This window comes from Dasypus novemcinctus, chromosome 10 (genome assembly GCF_030445035.2).
Source record: "Dasypus novemcinctus isolate mDasNov1 chromosome 10, mDasNov1.1.hap2, whole genome shotgun sequence".
Lineage (NCBI taxonomy): Eukaryota > Metazoa > Chordata > Mammalia > Cingulata > Dasypodidae > Dasypus > Dasypus novemcinctus.
Window position 1 is genome coordinate 3,836,976 of NC_080682.1, and position 12,203 is coordinate 3,849,178.

Below are 12,203 nucleotides of genomic sequence, written 5' to 3' on the forward strand. Positions count from 1 at the left end.
GCTTCCCCCCACAACCCTCCCAGCAATGCCATGGACCATCTGACCCATCCTCCCAACCCTAGCCCCCCTCAAGCCTGCAACACCCAACCCAGTCGTATCCCTATGCCCCTGTCTTATCCCTTCACTGCACAACTGCTTACGTCCACTTTATCATAGATTTTACCCATATGGGCATTGGCTCACAACCTTCCTCTCCCCCTCTATTTCCTGTAAGCAAGGATCTCATGTTGAGTGAAGCAAGCCTGGCACTGAAGGACAAATACTACATGACCTTTCTAAGATGAATTAAGCAAATCAAGCTGTCCCAGAGAGCTAGAGACTAGAAGACAGGTTTACAGGAGATAGGCTTATTATTTTATTTTAAATGGTTAAATTTTTAACTTGGCCCAGTGTTTAGGGCATCCGCCTACCACATGGGAGGTCCATGGCTCAAACCCCGGGCCCCCTTACCCATGTGGAGCTGGCCATGTGCAGTGCTGATGTGCACAAGGAGTGCCCTGCCACGCAGGGGTGTCCCCTGCGTAGGGGAGCCCCACGCACAGGGAGTGTGCCCCATAAGAAGAGCCGCCCAGTGCAAAAGAAAGTGCAGCCTGCCCAGGAATGGAGCCGCACACATGGAGAGCTGACACAACAAGATGACGCAACAAGAAAAAACACAGATTCCCAGTGCCGCTGACAACAACAGAAGCGGACAAAGAAGATGCAGCAAATAGACACAGAGAACAGACAACTGGGGTGGGGGTGGGGAAATAAATAAATAAATAAACAAATCTTTAAAACTTTTTTTTTAATCCATCTGTTTTATTTTGGTGTGAGGAGAGGATAGAGATTCAGCTGCATTTTTCAAAAGTGCCAGGCATGTGTTACAACACCATTTATTGAACAGTTTTTCTCTTTTTCATTCATCTTAAAGACATTTATAGTAGTCTAATTCCCTGCTAGGGTTCCTTCATTCATTCACTCTGTTCACATTTTCATTCATTTGTTCACAGGTTCATTCATCCATTCATTTGTTCATTCATTCATTCATTCATTTGTCCACTCATTCATTCATTCGTCATTTGTCTACTCATTCGTTCATTCATTCATTTATTCATGCATTTGGTAAAAGCATATTGATATACATACGATGAAATACTATGCTGCAGTAAAAAGAAATGAAATTGGGACACATATGATAACACAGATGAATCTTGAAGATGTTAAGTGAAATAAGCCAGACATAAAAGGACAAACATTGCATGGACTCCCTAATATGAACTAAATACGAAGAATAAACATGTGAAGTTAAAACTTAGAGTATAGGTCATTAGGAGATAAGAGGAGGGTTGTAAAGGAGTACTGATGCTTAACGTATGGAGAAATTTTAATTAACTTGACTGTAAAAGTGTTGAAATGGATAGTGAGTAGCAGCTTGTTTATAATGGGATTGTAGCTGAAAAGGGTAGTCTAGGGATATAAATATCAGTTGAAAGACAGCTAGAGAATAATCTAGGGACTGAATAACACAGTGAACCAGAGGTGGATGAAAATTGTGTTTCATAGTACAAATGCAGGAATGTCCTTCTGTGAGCTAGAATGGATGTACGTTACTATTGCAGGGAGGTGGGAAGGTGGAAAACCATGGGAAAATATAATTAATGTAACCCATGGACTTTTGTTAACAAAAATACTTTAACATTCTTGCATCAATGCCAGAGATGTGCTGTGTTAATAATAGAGTGATCTGGAAAAAATATGCCAAATGTATGCTATGGACCGTACTTAGTGGTAATCGTCAGATGATACTGTCTCACAATCTGTAACAAACGTTCCACTACAGTGTGGAGTGTTGGTGAAGGGGTGTTGGATGGGAATTCCACACATGTGCATGACGGTTTTGTAAGTTTGTAACTTCTGTAATAAAAATATATTAAAAAATTAAATGGGGAAAAAAAGTACCCTGAGCAGGTGCCGTGGGCAAGGTTCTGTGCTAAGGGCTGTGGATCAAGGTGAGCAAGAGCGAGTTAAAACACAGTCACTGGAGGGGGAGACGCGGGGCCTCTAGACGTCCCCTGCCGTGATGCAGGCTCAGGAAGGGCAAGGAGTCACATTTTAGCTTCGATGTAAACGGGTAACAGTCAGAGGTGCGGTGGGATGGGAAAATGGGGAGGAAGGAGAGCGCTAGCGCGTCAGGAAAGCTGCAGGGCCCTGCGATGGAGGCAGCGTGCAGGCGCTCGCCAGGCCTTATCACTGGATGGGCTTTACTTCTTGTCCCTATGCCAGTTACAGTCATGGAAATCATCACAGCTTTTCAGTGGAGTTAAACCCGGGCAGGACAGGAGCTCTTCACTATCTTTCCTTTTTAAGGAGTTCCTTGCTATTTTAAAGTCAATTTTTAAATGAAGTCTAACGTAGCTACAGAAAATGCATCAACCGTAATGTACAGTTTGGTGATTTTTCCCAAAGTGAACGACCCAAGCAGCCAGTCCCCAGATCAAGAAGCAGACGCTCCCGGCCTCTGGAAGCCCCGCGCCCCGCTCCGAGCCCTACATACCGGGAGCTCAATTTGCCGTCATGCCACCTTATATAAATGGAGTCACACAGGATGTGCTCTGCTGCCTGTTTTCTTTCGTTTTCACGGTAATTGTGAGGTCAGGGCATGCTGCTGCATGTAGCGAGAGCATTCGTTTTCATTGCTGACCAGTATTCCGTTGCATGAACATGGCACAATCAATTCATCCAAATCTCCGTTGATGGACCTTCGGGTGGCTTCCAGTTTTGTGCCATCCTGATGGCTCTGAACATTCTTGACATGTCTTTTGGGGCACACATGCACTGACTCCGCTGGAGTGTTGTTGGGATTGAATCACGCCCCCACAAAAGGCAGGTTTGGGTGTGGGGGCTGTGGGCCCACTTGTGAGCAGGGCCACTTAGGATGTGATGAGTCGGGAAGTTGATGTGGCTCAAGTGATTGGGCTTCCAGCTACCATATGGGAGGACCTGGGTTTGATCCCTGGGGCCTCCTGGTAAAGGCGTGTCAGCACGGCAAGTGATGCAGCAAGACGATGATGCAACAAAAGAGAGACATGGGGACAGCCACGGCGAGACGCAATGGAAACCAGGCACAACTAGTTCATGCACATCTCCACTGATGGACCTTCGGGTGGCTTCCAGTTTTGTGCCTTCCTGATGGCTCTGAACACTCTTGACATGTCTTTTGGAGCACACGTGCACTTATGCCTCTGGAATGTTGTTGGGATTGAATCACGCCCCCACAAAAGGCAGGTTCGGGTCTGGGGGCTGTGAGTCCACCTGTGAGCAGGGCCATTCAAGATGTGATGAACTGAGGTGGCACAAGCGACAGGGAACCTGGGTCCCTGGGACCAAATCCCTGTGAAGCCTAGAGGAGAAAACAAGAAGAGAAGACAAAAAGAAACAGACACAGAATACCACACAGTGAATGGACCCAGACAGCAAAACAGCAGAGTCGGGTGGAGGGAGAGGAAAAATAAAACACATGATGAGTGAAGGTATGGCCCAAACTGAGCAAGGCTGGGCTCCAATGTGGTGGAGCCCTTAGAAGCAGAGGACCCTGGAGAAGGCTGGGGAGCAGCAGAACCTGGACATCAAGAGAACCCGGAAGAGAAAGGAGAAGATGCTACTGTGCGCACCATTGTGCAATGGAAAAGCCGAGGACAAGGGATGGCCGGCAGCTAGGCCTGGAACGCCACAGTCCTTGGGGACGATGCCTCAGCTTGGGGCTTCTCCTAGCCTCCAAGCCGGGAGCCGCGGCAGTCCCTTGTTTAAGCCAAGCCCCTGCACAGCATTTGTTCAGCAGCTGGAATATTGCAGAAAGCATGCACCTCAGAAGGAGCGGCTGGGGAGTCGACATGGTCGTGGTAGAGAATGACTAGCAGGTTTCCAAAGCGGTTGACCCTCTCTCCGCTCCCGCCGGTGGGTGTGCGCGGGCCAGGGTGCACAACTTCTCCAGCACTCGTTCCTACCTCCCTTTTTCATTTCAGCCAATCTGGTGGGAAGAGCGGGGTCGCCTGTGGTTTTTCTTTGCATGTCTCTGGTGACTAATAAAATTGGGCCTCTTCGTGTGCCTACTGGCCATTGGGTTGTCCTCTCCTGTGATGTGTCTGTCCAAGCCTTTGCCCATTCCTACCTTGGTTTGTCTTAGTCTCTTTGTTTTACTCTTATATATTCTAGGTATAAATATCTTTACTTTTTTTTTTTTTTTTTTGCTGTTTATTCTTTCAGATAAACTACGTGTCAAGTTCAAAACAAAAATCCTATCATGGCTGTGTTGGGGATAGCACTGGGTTTGATGACCTTTTTTGGGGGGGCCCTCCTGAATATCGGGTGTCCCATCTGTGTTAGTTAGCCAAAGGGGTACAGATGCAAAGGACCAGAACTCTGTTGGCTTTATAAAGGGGATTTATTTGGGTAGAAGCTTATGGTCACAAGGCTGTAAAAAGTCCAACTCAAGGTACCATAAGAGGTACTCTCTCACCCAAAGTTGCTGCCACGTGTTGCAGTGAGGTGGTTGCTGATCTCTGCGAGGGTTCGGCCTTCCTTCTCCTCTAAGGCTCCATGGGCCCAGCTTTTTCCCATCTCAGCTGTAGGGTGGAGGGCTCGTTTCTTTCCAGGTCTTCTCAGCTGCAAACTATCAGGCAAATGGCTCAGCTCTCTCTTTGGAGCCCCAGGATCAAAACTGACAAAGTCCTTTCTCTCTTCCTCCATGTATCTTCGTCTCTGCATTATCTTCTAGAGCGAGTGCCCTGGTACCTCCTGAAAAAAAAAAAAAAAAGACAAACTGTCTACATTCAACTAGTAGTAACTGGTGGAGCCGGGATTGGGAAACCAAGCAGTCTAGCTTAGCAGATGATGTTCTTAACACAACGGTACACTGGCCTAATCCATTCTAGTATTTTCTTTTCCTCTATTGAGCTTTTAAGTTTTGGGTATTTCTCACTATAGGTCTAGCAAGGTTCTCATTACATTTTTCTAAGCAATTTTTCTCGTTTGTCTTGGTGCCACTGAGAATGGTATATATTTTCCCACTATATTTCCAACTGGTTATTGTTGGTAAAAATAAAAGCTATTGATTTGTGTAGTCTCCTTATACACTTTCATGAGCTCTCAGTTTATTTCCTGATATTTTTCATATAGAAACCAGAGCGCTGCCTGAAATGTTGTTTGCCTTCTCCTTTCTAATACTTACATTCTTCACTTAATTTTCTTATTTGGTTGCATTAGTTAGTGTTCCAGAGAAATGTTAAATACTGGAAATGTTAGTAGACTCACATATCTTGTTCTTGACTCTAATGAGAGTGATTATAGTGATTCATAATTAAAAATAATGCTGGCTTTGGTTTGGTACAGAAAATTGAATAATATTGAAATATTCTGAAACTATTCCTTTTTATTTTTATCAAGAAATTTTGTTTACCAAATCCATCCAAAATAGATTTGTTAGCATTTATACATTCTAGTGCTATTAGAATAAACATCACGTAGCCACGGTGTATTTCTTTTTTTTAATACCTTGCTATATATTCTGTCCATTGATAATTTTATTTTTTTTAATTTATTTATTTTTTATTTTTGCTCTCCCCTCCTCCCCCCAGTTGTCTGCTCTCCGTGTCCACTCGCTGTGTGTTCTGTGACTGCTTCTATTCTTATCAGCGGCACCGGGAATCTGTTTCTTTTTGTTGCGTCATCTTGTGCCAGCTCCCCGTGTGTGCGGCGCCGCTCCTGGGCAGCTCTCCTTGCGGGGCGCACTCCTTGCCTGTGGGGCTCCCCTATGCGGGGGACGCCCTTGCGTGGCAGGGCACTCCTTGCGTGCATCAGCCCTGAGTGTGGCCCAGCTCCACACGGGTCAAGGAGGTTCTGGGTTTGAACCGTCCCATGTGGCAGACGGACGCCCTACCGTTGGGCCAAGTCCGCTTCCCCTTTGATAATTTTAAAGGTTTATTTGTTTGCTAGCCAAACAACCCCAAGAGCCTATGAGTTGGTTATAATCAGGTCTTCGGATGTGCTTCATTTCCCAACAATAGCATCCAGCTGCCCAGGCTGTGCGGCTGTGAACCCCTCCTGCGCCTTCAAGTTCCTCCACCGCGGCCTCAATTCACACCGTCCCCAGGGCACCCTCAATTATCCTGATCCATGGCTTCCACTTAATCGGCACCACACGGAGTCCCAGGACGATTTTTCACTTTGAGTTCCCTGAAAGCTTTGTCTGAAACAAGGACTTGGCGGCAGGAAGCAGGGGTGACCGGGAAAGCGGGGCACAGAGAGAGGGAAGCCCACACGAGGGCCCTTTGTCAAGGTCTCGGCCAGAAGCAGCAGAGGCTCCACCCGGACCTCTTAGGAGCTACGCAGCGCCCCTCGGCGTCTCCTGCCAACCCCGGCTCTGCTCCCGCATTGATTGAGAGTTGCCCCGGGGGCTGCTAACTCCCCCAGACTCCCCTCTGCACTTGCTCCAGCCCCAGGAGGTGCAGGAGGCACAGGAGAAGACCCTGAAGCAAGAGCTGGGGACACAGCCCCAAGGTGGGTGCGACTGCCCCCGGGCCCCGTCTGCGGTCAGAGGTGGGTCGGGCGGCCTGGCTGGGCCTTCTCGGAGTCACGCCCCTCAGCTGAATGACCCATGGCCTCCTCACACTCAGACAACCGCCTTCCCTGGGCCTCCCAAGACCAGCGGCCAGCAAGCTTCCCAGAGGACCGGCTTCTGTGCACCCAGTGCTGGGAAGAGCCCGCAGCCTGCCGGGGGCCCAGCGGCCCACTCCCTACTCCCTGCCCCCCCCCCAGCTTTCAGATCATCATCTCAGATCCTGGGGGACAAATGCTCTCTCCAGCCCTGCCCCCCTTCCCCCCCACGGATAAGCAGCCCCAACTCTGACTCTCCTGTATAGGAGTTTCAGGGGGCATCTCAAAACAAATCCATGGAAAATAAATTCATGGAATGCTCATGGAGTTTAAGAAAAGCCCTATTAAAATACAGTCAACCTAAGTGTTAGGGACACGGGAGGATCTGCCAGGGGGAGTTGGACAGAGGGGTGTAAGAGTTGGGAAGATTTTGTCATATCAGATTTATGTGCCTGAGCTAGATGTCACCATGAGATTATGGAGAAAGGAGTGAATAGTCCCAAATTTGATGGGTGGGGGAACACGAGAGCAGTGGGCCCCTGGTGAAGTGGAAAAAAGTTGCACAAGCATTGGGGGATCTGCCAGGGTTGAGGGTAGACTTGCCGGCTGGAGGCAAGCTCTCCCGTGGCACCTGCTTTTACCTGCCTTCACCTGTGCATACCTGTCTTTACCTGGTCCTGAGCACAAGTCCTTGGGCAAGTCACATCCCTCCCTGGACTCAGTTTCCCACCAGTAAAATGAGGTCCCTGCCTTCGCAGGCAGCCTAAGGAATCTTCTCTGAGGACACGCTTGGCCTCCAAGCCCGGTGCCCAGCACATGCGAGCTTCCCCCACGGGAGAGAGAAACGAGGGCCCTGGAGCTGAAAGGCTGCGAGCATCTGGGGTCATCCCAGCCACAAAATATTGATGACGTTGTTTTTCCCCAGGACAGAGAAGCTGGTTCTCTTGTGTATCCTTTAAGGGTACGCTGTCTCAGTTTCTAGACCTCAGCAAAAGAGCTGCCCTTCCCTGGACAGCCCCAGGTGCTCCAGGTACAGTGGGTGACCCGTAAGTCCTGGGGCCGACCGCTCAGGGGCCTCTGCTGAAGGCCTCAGGTTCTGCAGGAAAAAGAAAAGACGATCCGGCATTAAACACAGGCTCTCTCGGCAAGCTCGCACACCCTCTCCTTTTGCATCATCGGACAGGTCCGGGAACCCGGAAAAGGGAAACTTCCAGAAGTGGTAACAGCAGAGCTCTGGAGTCCAAGAAGCAAAAGGAGTATCTCTCTTCTAAACTGAAACGACAGTGAGGTGCTCGGGGACAGTCCTGCTACGAGGTCCCCCGGAAACGAGGCTGCGGAAGCCAGTCCTGCTTCCCATCGCCAGCTGCCGAGGGGCACTTGGAAGGCTCGCCCTTGGCTGGGGCCTGCTGACTGTCGGGGGACAAAGGTGTCCCCCCAACCTGAAACCCGTCCTCAGCGTGTCAAGTGTGGAAAGGTTTTCTGACGCGGGGCCCTTTCATCGGGGCGTCTAAAGCCTGGAAGGCCGCGGCTTTCTCTGAGTGTGAGGCTGCACTGGATAGCTCCTAGCAGACACAAAGAAACTGGGACAAAAGCAGGATCCTGTCCTTAAAATGCCAAGACACTGGGCTCTCACGGAGCACGGCTGTTGGGCAAGAAACGCTTCCAAGGGATCTGAAGAGGTGGCCTGGGCGGGTCCTGCCTGGGGACCCGGCGGGCGGGCGCTGGGCGCACAGGGCCCTGTTTCCTGAGAGAGCAGAATGGGTTTGTCCTGTGCTCAAGGCCAGCTCCGGCCAGCCGCCCCCTTGGCTGGCTGCAGGGCTGGGCCCAGCGTTCTGGGAGGGAGGGTGTCAGGGTGCAGGTGGGTTGGGGGTCTGGTCTGGGCGTGTGATCTCTTGGGGCTTTTATCTTAGATCATGGTGTCTGTAGGGCAAATGCATGACTTTACCTTCGATTCCGTGCTTTCTGGGGCTCTAGGTGGGGGGAACTGATTTGTCATAGGAAGGTAAAGCCCTTCCTCTCCTCCCTCCCCCCTGCAAACCACACCTGGGAGCCGTGCTGTCCAACCCACAGAGCAGCCCCCACCTCCCACACTCACCAGGAACCCCCAGCCTCGCCGCCCAAGCAATTCCATCTGCAAGAGCCTGCTGGCGCATTATTTTGTTTGTCTCCTTTATTCACTCAACAAATATTTTCCTAGGCCTCATGCTCAAGGAAGGCCGGATGGGAAGAAGTCTGCAACCCGGAGCTGCCCTCAGGGACTTACAGTGTTTACTCCAAGCAGGCCTGGACAGACTCAGGCCGGGACAGACTGGGGCTGCAAACACGACCTTTTTTTTCGTTGTTGTTGTTGGATCCAAGAGCTTTTAAAGATTTCTTTGAAATGTGGAGCAATTATGCAAGCAGGGGAAAAAAAGTATCTAGAGCAAATATTTAACTTTGCCTTTGGTATGTTGAAGTCACCGGCCCATGGAAATCTCTCAGGCATGCCCTCCAAGACTGACTTAAATCTATATATTTTCCGGGGGACACGGCTTGGGGTTTCCCAAAATGGAAGGCTGCGCTACACTGGGAAGAGGGCGGCTCTACAGCCCAAGACGGCAGAGCTCGGGGGTAGGACGCGTCCCCTCCCGGAGTGCTGGAAAAAGCCAGGCCACAGAGGCCGCGAGAACTTGCTCAGAGGCACACCGCTAGGCCCGTGTGCGGTCACCAGTGACTTGTGTGTTAGCTGATCGGTCCCTCGAGAGGTGGGAGGGGAAGAGCGGCCACGTCCCGCGCGGCACTGGGGCCCCTTGGGGCTCCGGCAGCCCCAGCCATTGCGGGGCCCGGACAGTGATAGGATTCGGGTGTCTCCGGGATGACCTTTCGCCCCTGGGTCTCCCCAGGGCAGTCGGCTTTTATTTCCCCCACCGCACCCCCCCTTCCCCTTTCCTGAGCCGGGGGCATCTGCGGGGCGCAGCTTCGCAGGCCCTCGGGGGAAGGCGTCCAGAGCCGAGGCCCGGGACAGAGGCGGCTTCACCCTGGTACAAAGTTTTCATTCGCGCGGCGCGCGTTTGGCTGCGGGCTGCCTCCGCATTTCCGACTCCCATTAATGTAAGATACTCTGGGGCGCTCGCCCCGGGGGTCACCGTGCGCGACGCGCCCGGCTTGACACAACCCGGGGACTTTTCTCCTCCGCCGGGCTTCAGCGCGCGGGGAGGGGGTGGGGAGCCACGCAGCCCGGGGCGGGGCGGCGGGCGGAGGCGGTCGAGGGCGCCCCGCGGGCTCCCGCGTTGCCACAACAGACCCCGCACGCCGCGCGGCAGTCGCCGCCGGGGGCCGGAGCCGGGCCGGGGCAGGTGGGCCGGGGGCGCGAGCCGGGGCGGGGCGAGCCGGGGCGGGCCGCCCGCGCGGGTCCCGGGCCACGCGCGACCTTGGGGCGGCGAGGCGACCCCTCCCCCCCGCGCTGGTGCCCACGGCGCCCACCCGGCCCGGCCACGGGAGCGCCCGCCCCGCGTCGCCCCGAGCAGCTCCCCCCCCCCCCCGCCGGGCCGCAGCTCGGGGCGGGGCCGCGCCGCCCCCCACCCCCCGGCCCCGGAACACCTGAGCGGCGGCGGCTCCTGCGCGCGAGCCGGGCTGGGCGCGGCGCCGCTCGGGTCCCCGCGGCCGAGCCAGGTGCGCGCCGGCCCCAGCGCCCCCGGGGGTGTGGATCCGCGCCCCGACTCGCCAGCGGCTGCCCGAGCCAGGTAAGGGGGCGGCGGGGGCGCCCCGAGCGGGCGGGGCGGGGCCCTCCGTGGTTCCCGGGCGCCGGGTCCTGCGGGCCCGCCGCATCGCCGGTGCGTCTGGCTTTCGGGAGCGCCAACTACCGAGGAAGCGTCGACGGGACTGGGCGGGGGCGGGGGGGCTGCGGGCGCCGGCCCGGGCTCTTCTCCGCAGCGCCCCCTCCCCAGGCCTCCTCTCCGGGCCGGCCCACAGCGCGGTGGAGGCGGCGCGGACGCGGTCATGCGCACCCCCAGGCCCCCGGGACGCCTGGGCCCCCGCCGGCGCGCCCCGCCCCGCCCACTGGGGCCAGTGCGGGGGGCCGCCCGCCGCCCGGCCCGGGGCTCCTCGCGGGGCGGTTGCCGCCGCCGGCCCCGGGACCCAAGTCCGCGATCCCGGGGGTGGAGCCGCGGCGGGGGCCTCCAGGGGGCGCGCGGGGGGCGGGGACCCGCGCCGCCGCCGCCCGCTCCCCCGAGACCCCCGCCGCGGGCCCCCCGCACCTGCACCCGCCTCCCGGCGCCACCACCCAGGCGCGAGCCCCAGGCGCGGCGGGTGCTGGGAGGCCGGGGGGGTGCGCACCCCGTGCGAGCCGGGGGGCACGGGTCGGGCCCCGGGGTGGCTCGCAGCCCCCGCCCCGCGCCCGGCCCCTGCCCGGCGTCCTCGCTGGCCCGGGCGGGGCGGGGGCGCCAGGTGAGCGGCCCCCGCGCCGCGCGCCGCCGCGCGTGAATTATGCAGGAGGCTGGCCCTGGCGCGCCGAGTCGCTCAAGTTTCCCTGGCAACTTTCGCGCGGGCATCCCTCCTCCCGGGGCCCTGCAGCCTCCGCCCGCGCAGCCGGGCGCCCCTGCCCGGCGGCGCCCGAGAGCGGAGCGCGCCCCGGGACTCCGACCGCGCCCTCGCCACCCGCGCTGGGGTCGCCGAGACTTCGCGAGCAGGTGCGACTCGCTCTACTCCCGGGACAGGTCGCCGCCCGCGTTCGGAGGGCGCTGGGGCCCGGGCGGACCTCGCAGTCTGGGCTCGGTGCATGCGGGGGTCCCAGGGCGCGTCGACCCCCCGCGCTGGGTGGGCGGGCGAGGGTCGCGTTTCGGTGGAACTGGGGGTTTCCGGGGGTGGGGGGCGAAGCTGGTGGGGGCGACCGTGGGCCCCCGCCGCCTGGCTTTGAAAGCGGCCACAGGCCCGGCGGGTGGAGGCTCCGGCCACGGAACTTGGGGTTCTCCGGGCTGGCAGGTGCGCGGTGGTCCTCAGAGGCCATCCGAAAATAAAGAGCTTTCCGCGTGGAAATGCAGGGCGGTAAATTGGATGGTTCTGTGACCTCTTTTTGTGGTTTGAAGCTCAAGATGGAATGTGAATGGGGTCAATCAGCTAATTATATTAAACTTCAGAATCCTAAGACGTAATTTCAGCAGTGACCCTCTGGGGGTGGGGCCCTTGTGTGGACCTGGCTGACCTGGAGGCAGGGAGGTTCCCCCGCTGGAAATAGGGGGGGCAGATTCCTCCTGGATTCAGGGCATCCAGAATGGGATTTAAGGCATAGTTAGTGCTGCCCGTTTAAGCGCCAGGCTCCCTGCTCGCCCTCTGGGGTTGCCCTGCTCGCCCTCTGGGGTTGCCGTTTGTCCCAGCCCACCGGCAGGCACTCCTGTTGGAGACCTCAGAAGCCCCTCGGAGGCTAGCAAGGGGGACTTGACAGAAGGGCCCACTCATTATTGTTTGCCTGCAGCGGAGTGGAGCGAGAAGGAGGGAGCTGGTGCTGGCTGGGGTTCAGTGGTAACTGCGGGGCGGGGGGGGGGGTGCTGGGGGGGCGGTAGCTGTGGGTTTCTGCCCCCTAAGTCACGTGACTC

The 12,203-nt window shown here is 55.9% G+C and overlaps 1 protein-coding gene across 2 annotated transcripts in view; it reads left to right on the forward strand.

The window, feature by feature from the left end:
* The first annotated feature begins 10,225 nt into the window (after window positions 1-10,225).
* SHANK2 (SH3 and multiple ankyrin repeat domains 2) overlaps window positions 10,226-12,203 on the forward strand; it is a 619,022-nt gene continuing 617,044 nt past the window's right edge. For both annotated transcript variants that reach the window (XM_071217914.1, XM_058304998.2), the window contains exon 1: window positions 10,226-10,355. The gene's annotated coding sequence lies outside the window, so the exon portion shown is untranslated. The remainder of the gene's footprint in view (window positions 10,356-12,203) is intronic.